We start from the raw sequence: 23946 nt of genomic DNA, 5'->3' as shown, positions 1-23946 counted from the left end.
GGAGGTAAAGTGATGGTGATTACTGTCCTCAGGGCATTGAAAAGGGGAGCATTGAGCAAGTTGGTAGAAATAAGAAACTGATCAGGTATTGCTGATCTCGGCAGTTAACAGCCGATATCCCAAGATGACAAGGGAGGAATTACAGATAAACACCAATCCGAACACGTGCACGGTGCAGTTATTTTCAGCCAGGAGGGAAGAAATAGATTGTACAAGGGACATCATGGAGCCAAACTTGAGCTTGCAATGGGTCGGGATGCATTGGATCTTCTCAACCTATGAAAAATTAATAGTAGCAGCAAGTTGTTTTGAGCAGCGAGTATTAGATGAAGCGAAACGTATAGAGCTCCAGAGGAGTGGAATTTTAATCAGTGGAACTAAGTGTAACATAATAGGACCAACCTTCCATCTGCCAGCATCAGTTTCGGGGGACTTGCAATTGAACGTTACACAGCCACAGGTGTACTGGCCAGAAGCAACTTTAGAGTTTTTGCTAAGGCAGAATCTCACCTTGTTAAATCAAAACCTGGAGTCAGGTCTGTTGAGATCTGTAAACCAGTTCATTTCCGAGTAAGAGGGGCGCATTTCAGCCGAACAGCTTGTGCAGCATGTCGCTCAATATAACATGCGCCCACGATCTGGCGTCCGAATCTGCGGCCCTCGCCTTGGGATGCCTCCGGGGCGTGTTGGGGACCAACAAGATTGCCTGCAGTAGCGATCTGTGGCATGGCTCACCACTGGCTGGCTCCAGGCCCCACGCTGGCCTCAGAGGGTCGAACTAGCGACCTGCCATAGACTGGAACGCTGGCATCCCATCTGCTGCTGCGTGTAGCCAATGGTGTGACATGTCCCACCATACAGGGGAGCTGTCACACTTTAATGCCTTGTTAGTGAACCGGCGTATATCTGTACGTGGCTGTGCGCCTCTGTTTTGCTAACGCACTTCTCTGAGTCATGTACTCATAACACCTGGGTTGGGCCAGTGGGCCCCTTCTGCATGTAAGTAGCGCCATGCAAACCGCTGCATTTACTCTTTTCAGCAGGTCTACGGCCCTGTGGCCTCAATTCTACTTCGCAATCACTGGTAGCGTAACTTACTGTCAACAGGCCCGTGCCTGGCTGTAACTTGTGCCCTCAATAATACTGCACCGAAACTAACCTTTTCCCATCTTGAACGGTGGTGCTGCTACATTATTCCCCCCTTCGGAAAGACGTGGTCCCCGGGTCGACCTCTAACTACTCTTAAACTTGTTTGGATCGGCACATACTTATGGCATACTTACTACTACTATTAGAAGATTTAGATGTGGTCTAGTCCTCTTAAAACACATGACATGAGACAAATCGTAAAAATTCCTTACTGGATGACCACTCCACTTAATACTCGATCACCCCCTTACCTACCCGTCTTACGCCCTCAGTATCCAATCCACTGGGATTTGGACTACCGTCGGTTCACTCTTGGAACTCGCTCTCTACCTGATCAGAATGACAACAACACACAACAAAGTTAAGACTGCAATGGCACTTTCCACAGAGGTGATCAAAATGATCGTTACTTCTTGTTGCTTTTCTCTATATTGAGCGACATGCTACACAAGCTGTTCGGCTGATATGCACCCCTCTTGCTTGGAAATGTACTGGTTTATGGATCTCAACAGACTTGGCTCCAGGGTTTGATTTAACAAGGTCAGATTCTACCTTGGCAAAAACTCTCTAGTTGCTTCTGGTCAGTACACCTGTGGCTGTGTAACATTCAACTGCGAATCTCCTAAATTGATGCTGGCAGTTGGATGGTTAGTCCTATTATGTTACACTTAGTTCCATTGATTAAAATTCCACTCCCCTCGAGCTCTATATGTTTCGCTTCAGCTAATACTCCCTGCTCAAAACAACTTGCTACTACAATTAATTTTTCGTGGGTGGACTAGATCCAATGCATCCTGACCCGTTGCAAGCTCAATTCTGGCTCCATGATGTCCCTTGTACAATTTATTTCTTCCTTCCTGGCTGAAAATGGCTGCACCGTGCATGTGCCCGGATTGGTGCTTATCACAATGGCCGGACATACCGTTACCTTCCGTCTATGGCAGCTCTGTAATTCCTCCCTTGTCATCTCGGCGTAACGGCTGTTAACTGCCGAGATCAGCAATACCTGATCAGTTTCTTACTTCTACCAACTTGCTCAATGCTCCCCTTTTCAGTGCCCTGAGGACAGTGATCACTATCACTCTATCTCCATCTTCAAAAAGACTGCTGCCCCTAGCAGGCTTATAACACTGGAAAACACATACAACAAATGAAAATACAATGCCTAATTAATCTCCAGAAACCCAATGACACATTACAAGAAAACAAAAAACTGTAAATACCCCACTACTTTCTGGATTGCAAAGCATACTGTACATCATGCTGTACTCTATCTTCCTGTTTTCCTCTGCGCCAAATACCTTTCTTCTCTCTCTCTTTCTTCCTCTTCCCTTCCTGTGCCATGTCTGGAATCACATCGGGACAACCCGTAAATTGCCACAACCACCCAATGTGTACTATTGTTGTTCTAGTTGGCAGCTGAAGCTTAACATTAATGGGGGATGTGGTTTCAACTACTTGGTATGGCTCTTGGTATCTCATGTAGAACTTCTTCGTTTTCCCTTTTGGCATATAGGGGCTGAATGGCATTACCAGTTACCCTACTCTATACTGTGGTAAATTTTATTTTCCGCATCACTCCATCTTCCTGCCTTTCCAAAGCCTTTGTATTCGCCTTTCGTACCTGTTTCCAAACATTCTTAACTGTTCCCGTGAATTGACGTACAGATTCACTGGTCCTTCCTTTCTGTAGCTTCACTAAATCAAACGGTGACAGCATTTTTCGCCCGTACACTACCTCATATGGAGACAAACTGGTATTGGTATGGACTTCTGCATTGTATGCGCATACAATATGCTTCAAATAATCGTCCCACTGATGGTGATGAGAATCCACATAAAAACTCATCATCTTCCCGATTGTTCTGTGTACCCGTTCTGCCCTTCTGTTTGCCTGTAGATGCAATGTGCTCGTCCTCAACTTCTTTACATTCAACATTTTACACAGTTCCTTCATTAAATCCTACGTGATGTTGGTCCCTTGCTCAGTAATTATTGTCTCCAGTACACTAAACTTCATTCATTTGGCATAGCCACTATCTCCACATACCACGAAAAGTGGTCTATTATTGTCAGAACGAATCTGTTCCCTGATGGTGTTCGATTGAAAGTTCCTAAGGCATCAATTCCCAACACAAAAAATGGACATGTCACTTCCGGCAATCATAGCTGTATCCATTTCCAACTCAAATCTGCTCTCTGCTCACAAGTAATACAATTCTTGACGTACTGATCCACATCTACCTTCCTACAACTCCACCAAAACCTCTCCTCAGGCTTGTGCACCACTTTGTAGTCGAATTCACTAAACCTCACAGCCCACCTAGCGAGTCTAGTGGACAGATCCTTCAACCTCAACAACCACTTCAATGCAGCATGATCTTTCACTACCCGAAATCCTCTCCAATATAAATAACATTTAAAATATGTGATTCCATAGATTACTCTAAGCATCTCCATCTCTGTTGTTGAGAAATTCCTCTCCGCTGCATTCAACTGCCTAGACGCATAGGCTACAGGATGTTATTTCTCATCAATTTCCTGACTAAGAACACACCCTAATGCTTGATTTGGTGCATCGCATGCCAGAATAAATTCCTTTTCAAAATCTGGAAACACAAGAACCGGACTTGATATTAACACTTCTTTCAGTTTGTCAAATGCTTTGACACACTTCTGCCCTCTCAAATTTCACACCCTTCCTTAACAATCGCGTTAATGGCTGTGCTAAATCTGCAAAACCCTTCACGAACTTTCGATAGAAATTGCAAATTCCGACGAATGTTTGTATTTCCGTAACTGTTTTCGGCTCCCGAAACTACCTTACAGCCTGTACTAACCTCGGATCTGTCCGCACTCTGTCCTTAGTGATGATATGACCTAAATATTTCACTTCTTCCAATACAAAATGACACTTCTCCAGGCACAACGTTAAACGAACTGCTCTTAACCTCATACAGACGTCTCTTAACCGCTGTCTATTCTGCTCCATACTACTTGAAAGCACTATAATGTCCCGGAGTAGAGAAAGCAGTTTTTGGACAATCCTCTGGAACCACCTCTAACTGATGATAAAAACTAAAAACTAAACTCCGTCTGAACAGGCCATGAAGGCCCAACGGTACCGACAGTACCGACCGGCCGCCGTGTCATCCTCAGCCCACAGGCATCACTGGATGCAGATATGGAGGGGCATGTGGTCAGCATGCTGCTCTTCCGGCTGTTGGCAGTTTTCGTGACCGGGGCCGCTACTTCTCAGTCAAGTAGCTCCTCAGTTTGCCTCACAAGGGCTGAGTGCATCCCGCTTGCCAACAGCGCTGGACAGACCGGATGGTCACCCATCCAAGTGCTAGCCCAGCCCGACAGCGCTTAACTTCGGTGATCTGACGGGAACCGGTGTTACGACTGCGGCAAGGCCGTTGGCCTAACTGATGGTAACCACTTGTAAAAATCCATCACAGAAAAGTACTGGCACTGTCCTATGTGAGCCAGAGTCTCAGATATGTTTGGAATGGGGTATGCGTCAATACTGTCTTATTATTGAGGTATCGGTAGTCACAACAGAACCTGTATTTCGTAGTAGCATCCATAGATTTTTTTTTAGGCACAACGATAATGCCCACTCAACAGCAACTATTACGATGCTCTATAATACCGTCTGCGAGCTGCTGATCAATGAAATCCTCCACAATCGGCTGCAAATAACTCGGTATTCTGTATGGTTTACGGTAAACAGGTTCTTCGTTCCCTGTTGTTATCCTATATTGAACTAATGGAGTTGCTGATAACGACCATCACGGAAAAAACAAATCCTTAAATTCCCACAACAATTCTTCCATATGCTCTATTCCTCCTCCCTTCAAATGCTTAACTTTGTTATGCAATGCAGTTCTATCAGCAGTTAGTGATTGATCGCTATGCTTACCTCTTGAACACCAGTCTTAGTCATCTGGTACATCCAAATTCGCTACTAAAACTCCTTTTCCCAAATTCGCGTCTACAGTGCTAAAATTATCCATGTTCATGGGGACTACTCGCCTGTCGTTTCCCCCTTGCATGCGTACAATACTAAGTTTCACAAAACAACCTAATGGATCCAAAAATTCATTATTCTCCAATGGTTCAATAACACATACCTTACCCACAGGTAGATTTGCCTTTACACTTACCCAAAGCGACTTCCTGGTGCCACTAGACACACACTCACGCGAATTAAGCCTTAATGCTAATGTACACAGCTCAATTGGTTTGTTCATTATGTTTAACGCTCCTCGTGACAGCTCTGCATCGACAAGTTTCTCCAGGCATGCATCTAATCAGACTTACCTTATGCGAAAGTCAACTGTCACTGACCCCAAAGGTGTGACCTCCTTATCCCTCACTCCACGTAACCTATAACGTGGTGGTTCTAACTTCCTTCATCCCATTAAACTCTTAGTAGCCACTGACAGTTGCACCCCTGTGTCCAACAAAATCTTAAACGTTTTAGTTCTTACGGATCCTACCACTGAACATTCCACCTCTGCATACGTATTTGTAGCATTGAAATTAAACGGGAGCTCCCTAAGGTGGGTCTTGGGCCCCCTCTGCCGTTTAACAATTGTCTACCTCTACTAACTCCACTTCTCCATCCACCACGCTGCTGATTTCCACCCCTTCCTCTATTCCTCGGTGACTGGGTACATTGCTGTTGCACGAGTCCCATACGACCACACTTATAACATACTCATTGTAAACACTGTTTGCCTCTCGTGTACCCCTGTTTGCCAGACATTGAATTGCCAGCTGAATGGCCGAATACAAATATTTCGGAGTCCCTTCGCACACTTTCCGCGGCATACGCGCTGGTAACCCCGTCAAAAATGCATCAGGCGCCCTTTACTCGGCCTCCTGCAACAGTACACCATTCGCCTCATCGCTCTGACCCAATTTGTAAGTATATTCGTTAATTTCTCTTATACTGTCCGCAAATTTCTGTACCATCTCCCCCTGTCTCTTCGTCATTGTACTCAATCTCTCCCTGAAGTACCGAGCACTATTCTGTTTCTTGTACCTCTGTAAATGCCCTTCCTTCAGCTGCTTAAGCTGGCCCACCTTACTTAAGGCCTCAGAACACCTTACATATGTCTTTGCTTCACCTGTTAATCTCATCTTAGGTACATGTAACAAACTGTTCACCAGACCAAACATTCATCACGGCTGGAGTTTCCAAGTTCTCCACAAACGAACGCACATCCTCAGATGTCTTGCCAGAAAATGGAATAATCAAACTCACGGCAACTGGGTCAATCTCCTGCTGCAGCACCCTAGGCAAAACTTCTGATCCGATGCAGTTCCCCGTTCACTTCTAGCTGTTAATTCACTTTTCAACTGTGTATTGTCTGCTGTCAATTGTTCTACCTTTTCCAATAAAATCCGTGCCACTTCTGCTTCAGCCACACCTTGTGCCCCTGACTTTGCCATTGTGTTGCTTTTGTTCCCAGTTAGTCCCGGAACAAAACATTTAAGTACTAGAATAACCTCACTTCCTACAGCTCCGTATCATCATACTCAGTATCATCATACACCAATATAAAAGTAATCAAATGCCCCAAAAAACAACATCTTACTGCCCCAAACACACTAACACTTATTTTTATTAAAAAATAATATGCCTCCAAAAATAAATATCTAAAATGGCCTGCCAGGAGCCATACTTAAAACACAAACAAAAAAAGAAAGAAAACGTCCAACACTCAAAAAGAAAAAAATGGGAAACAATCACCACACTTTGTGACTGTAATGCAGGCAGTGGGCTCGAACGTCCTACTGTACAGGTGACACACACTATTCTGACACCAAATGTAGGGTGAATGTTGGATGAGGATAGACTGCAAGGATGCGCCATATTAAGACTCATCAGAGTTTCCCAAGCGATTTATTATTTACAGCTACAGTGGCCCCATTCCTCTCGGTCTGCATCACCAGGTTCCACAATGCTGAGGACACCACTTCACAGTCTGCAAAACGGGTTGGTGCGGAATGGTTGCCTCAGTGACCCATGCAGCGCACTGCTGAGTGTCGGCCTCGTACGACCTCGGAGTTGTGTCTGCATCAGGATGTGTTTGCAGTCCACTCTGTGGTCTTTGCCCCTGCCACCTCAGTGCTGTCCACTGGGAGCTGCAAGATGGCCCGTGGCGTGCTTCCTCGCCGGTGTGGCTAAGATCATGGCAACAACCAGCGCCTGCGATCTGGCATCTGAATCTGCGGCCCTCGCCTCGGGATGCCTCCAGCGTGTGTTGCCACTACATTGTGAATACTGGATACTGATTTCCCGGTGAAATTTTTATTGAGTTATCAATGTTATTTCGAGGGCCCCCAAACATTAAATGTAAAATTTCTAAAAAAAGATGCTATAATAGACCGATTCCTGACATAGGAGGTACAGTATTCCTGAATCTGGTTTCAGATGCTATCACTTACAGAAGATTTAATTATTTTTTTAAAAATGGCGGTAACATTAAGTTCAGATAAAATTCAGACGATTCTCCTTCTTCCTCGAAGAGGCACGCTGATGCAAAGACGACTTCATTTTGGCTGTTGGAGTCAAGGTAGGATGTGAAACCTCCATGGACAGAAGAAGTTGGTGGTTCTCTGAGGTCATAAAAACTCGGACCACAGCCACCCTAGTGGTTCTCTTCAGATCAGCAGCAGCATCTAGATGACTCTGATGCAGGAGTGATATATTCTAGGGAATCGCCTCCTTGAGTCAGTCACAGTTCGTCTGTTCATTTGTTGAAGAGGGTACTGTCATCGGCGTACAGGCATCACTGTTTTCAATCAAAGCGCGCGACTGCCTGCTGCAGTCTGACAATAGCCTCCGCCTTGTGAGTGCAGTTATTGCAACCACACACCTTTGCCACCTCGATCGCTATCTCATGGGTTCAGATCCATCCACTGCATGTTTATGTTCGTACATGAATTCAAATCTGTTCGTCACGTTAATATTCCAGGTGTTGTGCGCACATCAGTAACGTTACCGCCTACCAAGCAGGGGGGCTACAGTTTGATTCCCTGCAGGGGACTAGGTGTTGTGTGCCTTTCATCATCATTGACACACAAGTTGCCAAAGTGGGGTCAACTATAAAGACCTGCATTACGGCGGCCGAACCCCGAAAAGGGATATCCTGGCCAATAAATGTCATACGATCATTTCATTTCCAGGTGTTGTTTAAGTCATTTTCGTTATTATATATGCTGACTCCTGAATTAATTGGTAGTTATTTCTGATCTCTGTATTGAAGAAGTGTTACCTCATCAGTGAAGGCTGCTCCGGGCCCCATGTTTACGAATTCTAGTAGAATATATCACATCATTAAACTGTAACTGGTTCATGACTCTTGATCCATTGTCGACCTTCCTCAGTCCCGTAACTAATTGTGAACCCTTGTAAGTAGGGTCAATGTTAATTGCCTTCCACGGCTGGGATGGAGTTAGTCCCCAAATTTCCAGCAACTTAAAAATTTCTACTACAAAAGGCAGAACCATTTATTAAGCCGTGAAGCTTCTGTGACGAGCGGTTTACGACAGTCAGCTAGGCGCTTAGGTATATCAGAGGAAGGGGATTGTGGAATTTAAAAAAGAAATGCATCGGATAAGGGATTCTTCTAACTGGAAAATATTTATCGCCAAACGGTAGAACCTTTAGAGAGAATGGGTAGTACTACTCACAGAGTGTTGGTTAAGGATTGCAACAAAGAACTGTACACTCAATAGAAATTAAGAAGATGGGTGTTGGATAATGTAAGAAAAGATTTGCCAGTAAATACCTCTCATCTTGCCTGTCAAATGTGCACACCAAAAGAACTCGGTCTGAGAACAAAGGTGAAGCAGCAGTCACAATACTGTCATGAACAACTTGTGCTAGCAAAGTCATCAAATAATTTAGAGTCTGTAGTTCATTTCTTTCAGTGGGTATCCAACACAGTATTGCAGTGATGATCTTCCTACAGTTTTTACTGTTTATGTAAGAGACTCATGTAAGACACTCCCAGTCTGACACATCTTATTTTATTCTGTGAATTCCATTATCACAGTTATAGTCACGTTTCTACCAATCGATGTACGCTTGTTGCTGCTTACAGTAATGACGTCAGTGATTGTAAATGGGAAGTCGTTTTTCCTATCTATTCTGATAGGGAATTTTTGCATATGGAATAGTTACCTTCATTTTCGCGAGCCTTAGACTGGGGAGCAAGTAGATGCCACAGCAGGAGCTGTGGACGGAGGTCCCTGCAGAGATACTTTGTCAATGAAAGGGGCTGACTTCTGAGGCACTTGTCTACAGGATGAGGGGTAGAGCCTCTGGTCAGTCAGGGAGCAGGTACTTATCAAACCAACAATGTTCTGATGCCGTTGTTCGGGCGGCCTCGCACATTTTTTCCAAGAGCACTAGGAGACCAGTGCACACAGCATGCATCTGGCTAAAAACGCTAAGAAAAATGAGTTATGGAGGGGACATGCCCAAAGAAAATATATGGCTGTTTAACAACCTGGCCTAGCTCAGACAAATTACACTTTACACAGGGCTCAGTGGAGTGGAGTGGGAAATATTTTGGACAGATCACTATCTCCTGAATGAAGTGACGCTATTCAGCTTTGTCTGTCCTTGGTGAAAGCGAGTTGTGTCAATCAGGCGCCATCCCGATGGCGTGAGGAATTCTTCCACCAAAAGGCGGTAGATATTCTCAATAGGCGTTCTTAGACAATACGCTCTGAAAGCTTTGAACGTGGTTAAACCACAGATTGGTGGACCAAAAAGGAAATTTATGACGTAGGATTGGTTCAAATGGCTCTGAGCACTATGGGACTTAACATCTGAGGTCATCAGCCCCCTAGAACTTAGAACTACTCAAACCTAACTAACCTAAGGACATCACACACATCCATGTGCGAGGCAGGATTCGAACCTGCGACCATAGTAGTCGCGTGGTTTCAGACTGAAGCGCCTAGAACTGCTCGGCCACACCGGCCGGCTATGATGTAGGAATGCGACATAGAATAATCTCCAAACTGCACCAATGGGAAGTCAACTGATTGGGGATATTTTTACATCAATTCTTTGCTAGTAGAAGAGACAGAACTTCAACAATTTCCTCATTGGGCAGAGTTTGGCATATCTATTTTCATTGGCGGACTGTTTGTTGCAAGGGCTCTGCTCACTGTAGGAACAGCATATGTGGAGGAAAGACAGACTCTGGGAGAAGATGCGAGGCAGTACACACTCGAGGTAAGACTAGAGGCATCAGACTTTGATGACAGGATGCAGCAGCAAGCAGAACGTCTGTTTGGAGAGGCGGCCTGCACTTTGTCTTATGGGTAGTAGTGGCAGTGACCTCCACCATACACAGATGGCATTCCTCCACAATGATCGACGGTACCACTGGTTAGGGTGAAGAGGAGCTAGGCGTTTTGTGACAGTTAAATTCATGTGGGCTCATCCATGACCAGAGGAGCAGAAGTAGTTTCATGTTATTTTCTCTTCCCTGTTCAGTACGATCCTAGAATCACTGCACATCCACATGTGACTACATTTCACGTGACTAACTTGTTAGGATGATTGTTATTTGTGAACTCCAATTTCCTTAACTAAACCTTTTCCAAGTTAATTGCTGCTAGTTGTATCTCATTTATTTGTTCTAATTAAATGTTGTTTTTGTTGCCCACTTAATTAAGATCTATATTAATGTCATTATTTGACTTGCACGTCCTGAGAATATAGTAAACTGAGAATCACTTGGGCCAAGATTTTAAATCTGTAGGTAGTGAACCCCTTTACCATGCAGTACCCTGTTAACGATTTTGTGAAGTCCAACACCCAGGACTAATTTACTAGGCCGACCACTTCAGTACTGTTAAATCCTTTGTGAACAGTTCCTAACCAGTACCTGAGTTGGAAACGATCTGCCTCTCAGTAGCCCAGTTAGAACAGATCCCTGTAACAGCTGGGAGGTTTGCATTCACAGCGTTTTGCAACTCTTTCAGTCACGCTGCCAGTGGCCACAATAGATCAGATCACCAGTAACTACTCTCTATTAGTGTGTGGGCCTGTGTTGTACAAATCAACTAATAGGGCCTATCTCTTGCAATCCCATCGTAATAGTTTATATTGTAACACATCAGTTACTGGCTGCGCCTTTTGGGTTGGTGGCGGTGGCTATTGTGAACCCCAGCGCCAGATTTCCAGATCCTGGGAGATGGGGTCTATTCTCAATCCTTCAGACACTGGGCCAACCTTGCGTTAATGCAGTTAAATGCTGGCAGTCTGCCGCAAACCTGCTGTTTCAGATGAGAGAGATTTTCGCAATGACAAGATGCATGGGAGTAAAGCTGAGGTTTTTAAAGTATTGCACATATGAATTAGGAGTAAGTGATCTTCAGTGATGAGTAAACTGCTTTCCCTTTCTTTGTGGAGCAGGATAAGATTAGTGTTAGTAGTAGGGCAACAGGGGCACAAGTGCATTTTGATATGGTGGCTTGTCTACATAAGGGGCAAGTACGCAGTCAGGGGCAAACCTATTGTTCTCCTCTGATGACCCACTGAGGTAACCTACCCTTTTGACTGATAGCTTCCTAACCTATTGTTCATCCACACTCTCCCCCTCCCCCCACCCCTAGGGAACCTCCAATCCACTCCCTCCCCCTCGCTGATGCATGTACACTTTCAGGTCTCAGTTATTCGAGTAGCCCCATGTCACTGTTATCAATTTGATTTACTACTTAATTAAATTGATCATTTAATTAACCCCTTCTCTCTGGTAACTCCCGCCTACCTGCCCCCTCCCTTCTCCCCATCGCCTCCTCTACCTGGAAATTGGAGGCCCTGTGGTGGAAAGGAAGGATCTCATGACAGGAAATTCAAGGGTATATCGTTTATTTCTAAAAAATTCAGTTTGTGGGAGTTGGATTTTTATTGCTCATCATTCTCTCCTTTTTGGGAAGAAGCAGGCCTTGTGAGAAGTAATTCAATCGATCGCCTTTCTTTTTATTCCGATCATGCAAGGAATATCATAATGAAACACTTATCACATGTAATTACACAGTTAAAAATCTTTCGATCGCGAAGCATGCACCATCCACTGGATGGCACATGTTGCCAAAAGTTGGGGTGCACCAGTGGCTTTCACAAAGCGATGCAGTGGCTATCAGCTGTCAAGCCATGTGCAGATGTCTGTTCAGATCCCGCAAGCATGAGGCTGCGGCATCCATTTCATACTTGACACCCAAGAAATTCGTGTTGAAACACGTTTACCTAATCACCAAGGCTGATGCATAGCTGTTGCAACTGCAGGTCCAGTGAAGTGTTTGCATAGAGCCTCACACGCCGTATGTGTGTGAAAAAGTTTCTAAAAATGTTAAAAACTCATAAACAAGAAATATTAAAAAGTATCAACAGGAGAAACTTGTATATTTATTTGTTCATACACACCATGTGTGTCTTGTAAATAGAATAGTTTTTAAGTTTTTCACCTGCCACTAGCTATCTAAGTCAGAATAGTTTTTAAGTGTATACATATCTAGCTTACAGTCCATCATAGTTGTTATTGTAAAAACCTTTGCTATTTGGGGTGTTGAAATTAGATTCTAAGTGCGCACAGTCCATTAGAATTATTGTAAAAGCTATGCTACTGGGACTGTGGATCTAAGTTGTAGAAAGAAAGTATCTCCACATTAGTTTTTAGCGTAGATTTATACAAAAAAATTCCAACCAGTGTTACTGTTGTAGAGTGTTAGTTAAAAGTATCTATGCATTTGAATAGCACAGTCAATTTGTACCTTACTAATACTATATTGTACTTTAAAAATTACATTGTACCTCAAGAATTATATTGCACCTCAAGATTTATATTGTATTTGTGTGAAGTGAATAAACAAAAAATATTCGTCACTATACACCTTTGTTGCTATTTACAAAACACCTATCCCCTATTGCATCATTATGTATGTATACGGGCTGTGCAGGTCACAAATGACATCAGTTTTTCTGAAGATGAGATGAAGATTAAGATGGGAGATAACAAAATACATAGAATGGTTGCGTGGAATTATGCTTATCATGCAGCATGAATTGGGTTATGGGAGCAGGAGGCATGTGGCCGTGTCCGCTTCCAAAGATATATAGCAGACTTGTCTAAAATTATATCTAGGAAAACCACAGACATGGTAACTGGTCAAAACTGTATACCACTATAGTGGGAACAGGGTTGAAAAAGACCACAGAGGTTGTGAGGTAAAAATTCATTTATTTCTTATCCAGCTTAAAAGTAATTTCACATTTTCATAAGCAGACACAGCAACACTATTTTCACACATTTTCTTCTTCTTCTTCTTCTTGAGTTGCTGGAGACCAGGATACCTGCTGAATTCCAAGTCTTGAATAGCAGTAAATTTGAAGATTCGAAGTATCCATCAGATCTTCCCCTTTACCTTCACGTACATGATGGTTGAATAATTGAAGCGACATCACCATATCTTCATAAGGCATGCCAGGATCATCCCACTGAATTTCGTGGTAGAAATGTGCTAACCACTCTGCACTCTTCCATGTTTTAGCGCACTTGACATCCTTGAAAGACCTCAATGATGCAGTGCTTCCTGAGAATGCCTCTATTATTCTGACATCTTTTGTGTATGCCATATCTTTAAATATGCTCTGTCTACATTCATCATAATTAAAACCATGAAGTAAAGAAATAGGTCATTAAAAAGTAGTAGCATCTTACTTGGCTACAGAACAGACATTATTGTTATTGATCTTTTCAGCTATACACCAAATACAATACATCATAATTGATGGCGGTCCATCAGTGTGGCATCATGCATTCGAATCATAGCGCTTAAAGTGGGGCTCATACTTTGAAATACGTCAGGTGGCAAAAAATTTATATATCAGATGGTAATTATACAAGTTGTGTAGGGAACATGTAGTAATCAAAAGTGTTCATGCGGCGAGGCCTCTTAATCAGTACATATCTGAGAGCACATTAGACACATTTCTTGATTTCACCCGCTCAAACACGCTGTAAGGAGTAACATTGTCTTTTCCCAGCCAATCCATAGTCCTCAAAGTTAACTGTCGTAACATATTGAGGAAGTAAGAGCTGTAAAATATTTTTTCTAATGTGTGATTACAGTTCTGTTGTTGAACAAACAGAGTTGAGCAGTGACTCTCCCTCTTTGATAGCGATAACTAAAGCATGACCATACTTTGCACAATACACTCACTATCACACCTTAGAACTACGTCAATACCTTACTCACAGACATCCTGCACACACTTAAAGTTGAATAACTGAATGATGACGGATTCAAAGAGATTATTCTGTTACATACAATTGGTGCACTGAAACCGACAAGCAGGAGTCTATTGTACGCTTGTAATAAAGCATTCTTTGGATTCAGGCCTATAGGAAGTTTATACAAAACATGGTATTCCTTTTTGAAAATTCATCTTCCGTACAAACATGTTATAGGATATAAACAGGTCTGTATCATCAAGTCACCGTTTCTCGCACATGTAACAAACAAAATCTTTGTATGATGCTCTAACAGGCTCTTTTGTTTCTTCTTAACAGACTCAATTTTGCCAGCTGCAATAATAGATCCATCTCATGGTTATCCTCCTCCTGCTGCAAAGTGTTATACAGGTATGGTGCTCGGCAACAGGAACTTAAAAATGTGCTTACACTACAACAATTTTGAGGTTTCTCCACCCATCTCCTTGGCCTGAGAACATTAACCCCGAGTGGACATACTCTAGTATATATTGCACTCACAATGATTTGTTAGTCAGGGGAAATTTGTGTGATCTGGGTGGTGGAACGTACTGACACAAACCGTGACTTGGCTGTCTGAATCTCTAACGAATGCCACTGTTTGTTGGATGGATTTACAAGTATATCGAAAATATGAAAAGGTTTTGTGCCAATAAACCGAAAAGACACTAGGACTTTTTTAAATTGTAATTACATCCTTTATTGATCGACAAATATGCAATGGCGGGAAGCTTTTTTGCAGTGTGAGAAGGACACCCAGCTGGTGCGAGTGTGGAGGTATCATAATTTTTTTTATACACCTATAATTGAAAGTCAAAAATGTTATGCTACTGCTTGAATATAAAGGTACCATGGCTTATGTTCCGACATATCACCACACGTTTGTGGGAAGTAATCAAACTACTATACATGTAAACACAAAAAACAAAACAAAAATTACGTATGTCCAGTCATAGGGGAAGGATAGATTTGACGTGGTGAATTGTGATTTCAACGCACTGAGAAGTATATCCGAACATAAGGGGTGATAGATTCATTTCAGAAAGGGCTGTACATACAGCAATGCAAGGAAACAACTGGACCTGCTACAGTGTACAAACAGGACAGGCAATACGGCTGTAACAAATCGTCCAATCATCGGCAGACCTAAGCTTATCCTCGCGTTTTCCTTGATGCACTATCGACAGAGATTTTGGTTACAGTACATCAAATCTTATTGGTGATATCTTTCCAACCCTTTTGTCTGTGGGAGCATTGTTGATTATCACATAGTGCCAGACACCTGTGCTTGACAATAGTTGTCTGACAGAGTCTTGGCGGGATGCAGCACCCTCTGGAAGCGCTGACTGGATAACTTAAATGTCAGATAATTTCCTAGAACTGAAGATAATCGTGACATGTAGCTGGTGTGACTGTGGGAATACCATAATTTTTTCGGTTGCTGTACACATATATAAGATAACTGCATTGTTTGTCTAAATGTGTATATTTTGGTGTTCCAGCTTGTATAGAGAAAATGACTGAGTGTCCTGTTGCGAGGGAGGTATGTATTTGACATGGAAAACTGAGGTAGCTGTAAGGGGAATGACAGATTTTTCTTTTTTTTTACATGGAAAATTATGTGCACTATAGACATTGAGAGTCGTTTCAGAAGCACGACCACCAAGAGGAGACATTTTCAGTACATGTCCGACTGCAGCAGCAATCCTAATATTTAATTGTAGTTGCACTGATAAATATGTGCCTAGTTTCCAATATTCTTGTGAGTCTGGAGATGGTCATAGAAAGTATAACAGCAGCCAAGCAGGTTTGGGCCAGAAACTGCATCTCAGCAAACACCTTTGTTATGGCTGGGGCTTGCCCATCCTCTGTACAACACTTCAGAGTGTCTGACAAAGCTTCCGGCTTTTGACGATTTGGCTCACAGCTCCCCTTGGATGGATGAATAGTGAACTATACCCAATTTGTGATGCGTTGCCTTCAGGACAGTGTGTGTCATGTGAATACTCTGTGGAAATTTGAGAAGATTCAATGCAACGAGTGTTTGCACTGGGGGCATTGATAGCATTCGAACTTCTATCGCTCAGTTCCTCTCTCTGGCTGACACATGCTTCCACAGCTGCAGTCATGGACCACATTTACGGCGGCAGTTTCCTCCGTCGGCGTTGCACTGCAGTACGGTGAGTATGTGGCATGTATTTGATGAGTAGGCCACTTTTGTGAGGTTGACCTGTCAGTGGAATATGGCAATCTGTACAAAATAATTTTTTCGCTGAAAGTCTCGTCTACAGAAAAAAATGGCGGACAGTGCTCCCACACCGTCAGCAGCAGCAGTTTCGCAGGTAAACTCAGTAAGAACCAATCAGAATGATCCGCTCATTCACAAGACATAGTTTGTGCTGGGACATAGGACCTTCTATAGACTGGTTCGAACAAGATGGGAGCAAGATATTTACAGAAAGTTCTGAGAGTAACGTGATGTCTTCTTTGTTGATATGTTGAAAGGCCAATTGAAGCAGACTATCCATCTCTGGTGTGATTCTGTCCCTCATCCACCATTGTGGCATAAGGACATCTCCAGATCAGCAGATGCACAAATTCCAGCCAGTTTTCTCTTCTGTGGGTTAGTGCTTTGAATTCTTTTTTCTTGTTCTGATTTTCCCATCTGTGCTTAGACAGAGTTGTCTTTCCAAACAAAAAGAATGCTTTTATGATTAACTGTGTTTTCACAAGCATGGACAGACATCATGAAGGCTTTTAGCGATGAGAACAAGGGTGAACCATTACTGCTTCTGCGACAAATGTCAAAAGCAGGATGTTACAATTTCTGAAAAGGGTAACATGTGACGGACGGGCTGTCACATTAGGATCACTAGGAAGAATGCATCCTGTGTTATTCTGGGATATTTTCGTAAACAGTTTGTGAAAGCATTGCAATAGATTTCGATAGCGCTTTCAGAGGGAGACTTTTAATGTATAACACTGACAACCTTTTAACTGCACCTGCGAGGGTGAGCCACCATGCAAACATCTTGCTGGGCCTGCAGGTACAAAGGCTATTTGTAGCCACAGTGGATAGGTAAACACGTGTTTCGACAGGAATTTCTCAGGTGTCAAGTATGTAAGGGATGCTGCCACCTCATGTTTGTGGGATCCAAATGGACACCTGTGTGTGGCTCGGCAGCTGACTGCCACGTCCTTGCTTTGCAGGAGCCATTGGTGCACACTGACTCCTGGCAGCGTGTGCAGTGGCGTTCTGTGCTTGGTGATCAAAATTACGTGTGATAGGTGTTTCATGACAGTATACATTGTGTGTTTGTTATAAAAAGAAAGGCGATCGATTTAATTACTTCTTACAAGACCTGCATCTTCCCAAAAAGCAGAGAATGATGAGCAAGAGAAATTCAACCCCAGAAAACCGATTTTTTATAAATAAACAATATACCCTTGAATTTCCTGTCGTGAGATCTTTCCTCTCCACCACAGAGCCACCAATTTCCACGTAGAGGAGGGGAGGGAGAAAGGAGAGGGGGGCAGGTGATAGGGTTTACCAGACGACAGGGGTTTATTTATTAATTGATCAATTAAATTAAGTAGTTGATCAAATTGATAAGAGTGAGAGGGGGCTATTGGAGTAACTCAGACCTGAAAGTGTACCTGTGTCAATTAGTGCAACAGGTTGGGTTGGAGGTTTCCTGAAGGGTGGTCAGGTGGGGTGCAGGGGGGATGTGTTGGGGGTGGGGGGACAATAGTTTAAGGACCTGTCAATGGAGTGGCTAGTTTATCCCCAGGAGTATTACCTGTCAATCAAAGGAGAACAATAGGTTTGCCCCTGAGTGCATACTTGCCTCTGATGCAGACAAACCACATTAACAAAATGCACTGATGCCCCTGTTGCCCTACTACTAGTGTTTAACGACCTGTGATTAGAGACAGAGCATGAGCTCAGGTCGGGAGAGGATGGAGAAGGAAAACAGACGTGAGCTTTCAAAGGAATCATCGTGACATTTTCCTGAGGTTTTGTAGGAAAATTATGGAAAACCTAAATCAAGATGGCCGAACGCTGGTTTGAGGCGTTGTCCTCCAGAAGGCGAGCCAGTAGTATTAACTACTGCGCCGTCTCACTGTGTGGTTTTTGTGCGAAAGGGAGAGACTCAATGACCGAGCATTTGCTAAGTGGACAGAATCGTTGCGTCGCAAGGTGGAGACATCAGCAATCTGGAAGCAGTGTTTGACAACAACGAGAAAGATACGCCAACGTCGTATAGAAGAGCGAAAATTCCATTTCTTTGAGTGAAAACAGATGACGTTTTGTGTGTGACCTTCTCCTCTTTAACTGTTTCCAATTTTGTTTATGGAGCAGATAATACAAACCGATTGGTGACAGTGTAGCAACAGTTTGCAGTGCTAGTTTTCTAGCCCAATTATAGGATCTGAGATTCTCGAAAGTAACTGTCTCGCCGGACAAAGTGAGGCTGCATACCCTGCTGCAGCGTCGTAAAATTATGTATAGCAGTAGATAGAAATAACACAGGTCCGCCGACAAACTTTAACTCAACTTGCTCTGTGAGACGTACACTCTTTGACATAAAACTTGACCGGCGGCCGGCCGCTTCAGAGGCTAAATCCGCGCCGATCGCGACATGGGACAAAGAAACTGGCCAACTCGCTAATTCTCTAAGTCCGGTTATCTGCACAATCTGGCAACACTGTAGACTGCGGCACTTCCTGGAGGAAAACTTGTCCCAAGATAGAGAGACTCTAGGCTGATTACGCCTGTGGTCTAGCGGTAGCGTGCGTTGTTTCTGCTCATGATGTCAGTGGATCGAGAGCAGCTGGCATAAAATATTTTTATAGCCTCTTCTGTCTGAATGCTGAAGACGTGAATGTAATGGTAGCGCAGATTCAATCTATTTCGCTTTGTGGCACACCGATATCAAAATTTTATCTAGTAACGATTTTGCGGCAGATTTCCTGCAGACTGTCCTCCTCTGGACGCCGTATGCGGCAAAGCTCCGGGATCCATTTGCTGGCTACTGGCAGCGGCCGTGGCGACAGCAGCGGCGCTGCACTCCCCCGTTCTTTATCGAAAGCGCCTGCTACCGCTCATCGCTTTTGATGATTTGAAACGCTTTATTATTAAATGTTGCTCCACAGAAAATTTCTACAATTTCCATTCACGCTCAAAAGCATAGGAGACAGACGCCCTGATTAGTAGGCGGGTAATCGGCAAGAGCTGAGTATGGCCCGAAATTAATTTTATAGACTGGGACGAAATTAAACCACCTCACTACATTCGATGAATTTATAAATGCTTCATACCTCGTTTCTTTTCCTTTCAAACTTAATTATTTGTGCAACTTTTGGTCAATGATTGGATGTTTTCGTCAAGCCAGAGTGAGCGTCTGTGGTGTAAAATGTATTACAGTTCTTGTTTCATTCCTTATGGTAAGTCTATGCGATAAACTGTGTGAATACCTTGCAATGCATGCTCTGTAGCAGTGCAGGCACACTGCACATTTGGAGTTCCATGTATGGGTTCATGAAGTATTTATTGTTGATCGGAAGTGATAGTTAAGGTCGTCAGATTTAATCCAGATAAATTTGTCGTTTTGAAGGTTTCAGAGAACGGAAAGGAATTGCTAACACCGGTGTTAGAAAACGTCTACAGTTAAATGCTATTGCAAAAATTTAGATGATGTGAACTATATTAATGAACATGTGCACTTCATAAACAACCTTCTGACATGTTAGACCTATATGACGAACAAAGCTCAAATTTATATCGTTGACAGTCGGTTTGAATCTTTTCAGGACCTATTTTACAGTGAAGCACCTTGGAATTTGCAAAGCAGAAATCCATGATATTAACTTAATTTACTAAGTCGAAATCGGACGAAGATTGATGTTTAAAGGCATTCTTCAGATTTCGCATAAGAAATGTTTACTAGCAGTTTGCAACTCCATTAATTAAAATGGAAAATAAAGTGTTTTAGTCAGCGGCTTCTACCGTGATTCGAACTTATAGTACAAGCACTGCAACGCACAAGGGAACCTCTGAGCTAACGACACACTGGCGGCCAGAGGCGGACTATAGTCACTGCAATGTTGCCTGAGCCTCAAAACGCAACCTTAAACACAGAAACAGAGGAGGTGGAGATTACTGTTTTAACGTCCCGTCGACAACGATGTCATTAGAGACGGATCACAAGCTCGGATTAGGGAAGGATGGGGAAGGAAATCGGCCGTGCCCTTCCTAAGGAACCATCCCGGCATTTGCCTGAAGCGATTTAGGGAAATCATTGAAAACCTAAATCAGGATGGCCGGGCGCGGGATTGCACCGTCGTCCTCCCGAATGCACACACAAACAGGTGTTACTTATGTGAAGAACGCCGTTCTTGGAGTCCAGAAATTAAATATACTTTCTAATTGTGTCATCTTGCAGCGGATTATATCGTACGAGTCTTCGATGTGGAAAACGAATGTTAATTGAATTTAGCGAGGTAACGCCGACCTACACCCGGAAGTAAATGCACTATCAGAGTGTTGACAAATACTTGCTACGACGATGCCATTTCTCGGCTCTCTGACGAGGCAGCTCTTCAGCGAAATGCTTGCCGTGATTCTCCGATACGGTTCTTCAGAGTGGAGACGCGCGCGCACGTTTGGTTTTTATGCGGCGTTCTCCCCTGGTGGTTTCTGACGTCGCCTTGTGGGCTATGTATACATATGAGACATTCAATTATCATTAATCCAGAATGATACAAGTTTCAGCTTCCGGCGTGGAAGAAGGCTGTTGACGCCGACATTATATCATTTCAACGTAGGGAAAGCAAAACGGATCATTCAATGTTTCTCATTCAACATAAAGCATGTGAGATAAATTTCCGTAACGTTCATAATCATCTAAAAATACAAACGAAGTAAAAATACACCGGAATCTTATTCGAATTGAATATAATGTAAGATACCAAACGCTTTGCACCTCGATGTCGAATTTGTCCACTTGCAATCGTTTGCAGCATGCACATAGATTGTCATGATTACCACGAGAATGAAGAAATATGTTGGTAAGGATGGAAGCAAGAAGAGACGCAGTCAACAAATATTCTATTCCTCATGGCATTCATTTCATTTGACACGTAAGAAGAGGTAAAGCGGGAATTTACTTTCGTTAACACGAAAGATATGCCGCACATATTGATAACGAGGAAGTCTGCGTCTTCATACGTTTCCTCCTTGAAATCTGTATGCTCTATTATATACTAAGTAGCCCGATCATTGTTTCAGTAATGTTACCCTCTTGTTTGACCCCGTAACGATGAACAGATTCCAAATGCATGTCTCTGCGTGAAAGTAGCTGTTCGAACCCTTCCTGGGTTGTTTTTTGTGTTTTATTGCTTGGAATTCCTGAAGCAGACCACTGTGCCTTCCCCCCTCGTGGGTTAGGTCTCAAAACTAAACCGCTTTGTATCCAATGGCATAATTTATTCATACAGCATCAGCATAAGACTCTTGCGAGTGAGAGAATGACAATAACAATCGTAACAAGAACAAGCAAATAATGAATGATGTTTATTCCAACGCAGAACGAGAATGGCTTTAAATATAAAAATCTATATCTATATCCATATCTATTGATCTTTGAGTTGGCACAATGAAAATATATTCTTAGCATTTAGTTACTGAATTTAGTTCTGGATGTTTGCAGAGAAAAGGAAAAGTCGGTACTTCTCGCTAGTGTAATATAATGTGAACCAGCAACTACCCTTTCCTTAGAACACGACTCAAGCAGGTCCTCAAGTAGGCACTGCTGCACTCTGTTCCCTGACATTGCTCTGATGACGGTTAATGCAGATAGTTCCGATTATGAAATACAAAACGTATTGCAGGTTAGTTCCTAGGATAGTAACATTAAATTTGCGTTGTAGACGGCACATGAACGTGACGACTATCCATATTACTCATCAATATAAAAAGACAGTATTTTGGTAATTTAGCAGGATTACTCAAAATGAATTCTGAAATTGGGTGACTGACCGCACAGGTGCTAAACGTCGTCAACAGTATACGATGTCCTAATCGCATTAGGAATATGAAGATCGTCTTCGACAGCTCGCAACTTTCACATTGCTATCCCCACCCTACTCCAGACAGCTCTCGGTGGAGTTGCACTACGTTGCCGATGTTATGGAAGGCCTTCAAACCGACAACAGACCACATATTGAAAAATACAAGCGAATTCTCTTGCAGCGTAAGCTTATTGTAACTAATCTAAAAATTATTGGAGAGGAACATTGTCCTATTCAAAAAAGTAAAATGTTACACACTGTTGACGTCAAACGGACATTATCTATGTCCTGTCTTGTGTCCTACTCATCTATAATATCAAGTGTACTATGAAAATGATTATATATAATGGATTATAAGGTAATGCATTGATACCAGATGGTGGGGGCCGGCCGATGTGGCCGTGCGGTTCTAGGCGCTTCAGTCTGGAACCGCGTGACCGCTACGGTCGCAGGTTCGAATCCTGTCTCGGGCATGGATGTGTGTGATGTCCTTAGGTTAGTTAGGTTTAAGTAGTTCTAAGTTCTAGGGGACTGATGACCTTAGAAGTTAAGTCCCATGGTGCTCAGAGCCATTTGAACTATTTAACACAAAATGACATTAAAAATTTAAGTTATTCACGAGCAGCTAGTTGAGAATATGTATGAACATTAAATGACACGACGAACCGTCATGTTCTGCATATGGATTCAAACCCAGCTCATGCAGACTAAGCAAAGATTTCGTGACTGACGGAAACTAACAGTCATTCCTGATTAGGCATACAGAGAGTGATATACCTCGATTTTAGACAGTATCAGTTAGCAAATATCAACTTTAAATTGCATAACGCAAACATTTTTAACAGACGCGAATTCCTACCCAGCATCTATTGTCCCTGTTAACGAACTACGAGAGATGTTAAATATTGCTTCTTCACAAGTAACTTACTTGAAATGCCGTGAGGTAAAGCTGTGTGTTGGACACGGATTCGAACCCGGAACCTAATCGGATTGCTATCGAAGCACAGTCAAATATGACATATCGGAATTTCGCGGCAGTAACTAGATGTTATAACTGAAATGACGAGACGAAAAATTAATTTTTTCCTTCCCAGGACTCCAACCCGGCACCTATCGCTGTTATATTCTAGAGAAAACTAACGTTAAATATGGGTTTGTTGCACCAGCAGTGACATGTGAGCATGTTTGAACTGAAATAATATGACGAAGAGTTCAGCGCTCACTGGGAATAGAGCCCCACACATATCGTTGTTGACTACACACAAAGAGACGTCAGCTACCGAATTTTTCTCCACCAGCTGCTCAGAATAGCATCTTGAACTTACAGTCATCTCGCAAATAGTTCTGTGTCTCACTGGGAGTTAAAAACGTCAGATATCGTTAGTGTGACAGCGAATGAAAATACATTAAA

General features: G+C 42.9%; 1 protein-coding gene and 1 pseudogene across 1 annotated transcript in view; both read right to left on the bottom strand.

Annotated features, from left to right (window-relative positions):
- Nucleotides 1-23946, bottom strand: part of LOC126157624 (damage-control phosphatase ARMT1-like) — a 140558-nt gene that overhangs the window by 33483 nt on the left and 83129 nt on the right. The gene's annotated exons all lie outside the window — the stretch shown is intronic.
- LOC126164233 (5S ribosomal RNA) lies at nt 4456-4573 on the bottom strand (annotated as a pseudogene).

Source organism: Schistocerca cancellata, chromosome 2 (genome assembly GCF_023864275.1).
Source record: "Schistocerca cancellata isolate TAMUIC-IGC-003103 chromosome 2, iqSchCanc2.1, whole genome shotgun sequence".
NCBI classification, from domain to species: Eukaryota; Metazoa; Arthropoda; class Insecta; order Orthoptera; family Acrididae; genus Schistocerca; species Schistocerca cancellata.
This window is presented reverse-complemented; position numbering and strand designations above follow the sequence as displayed.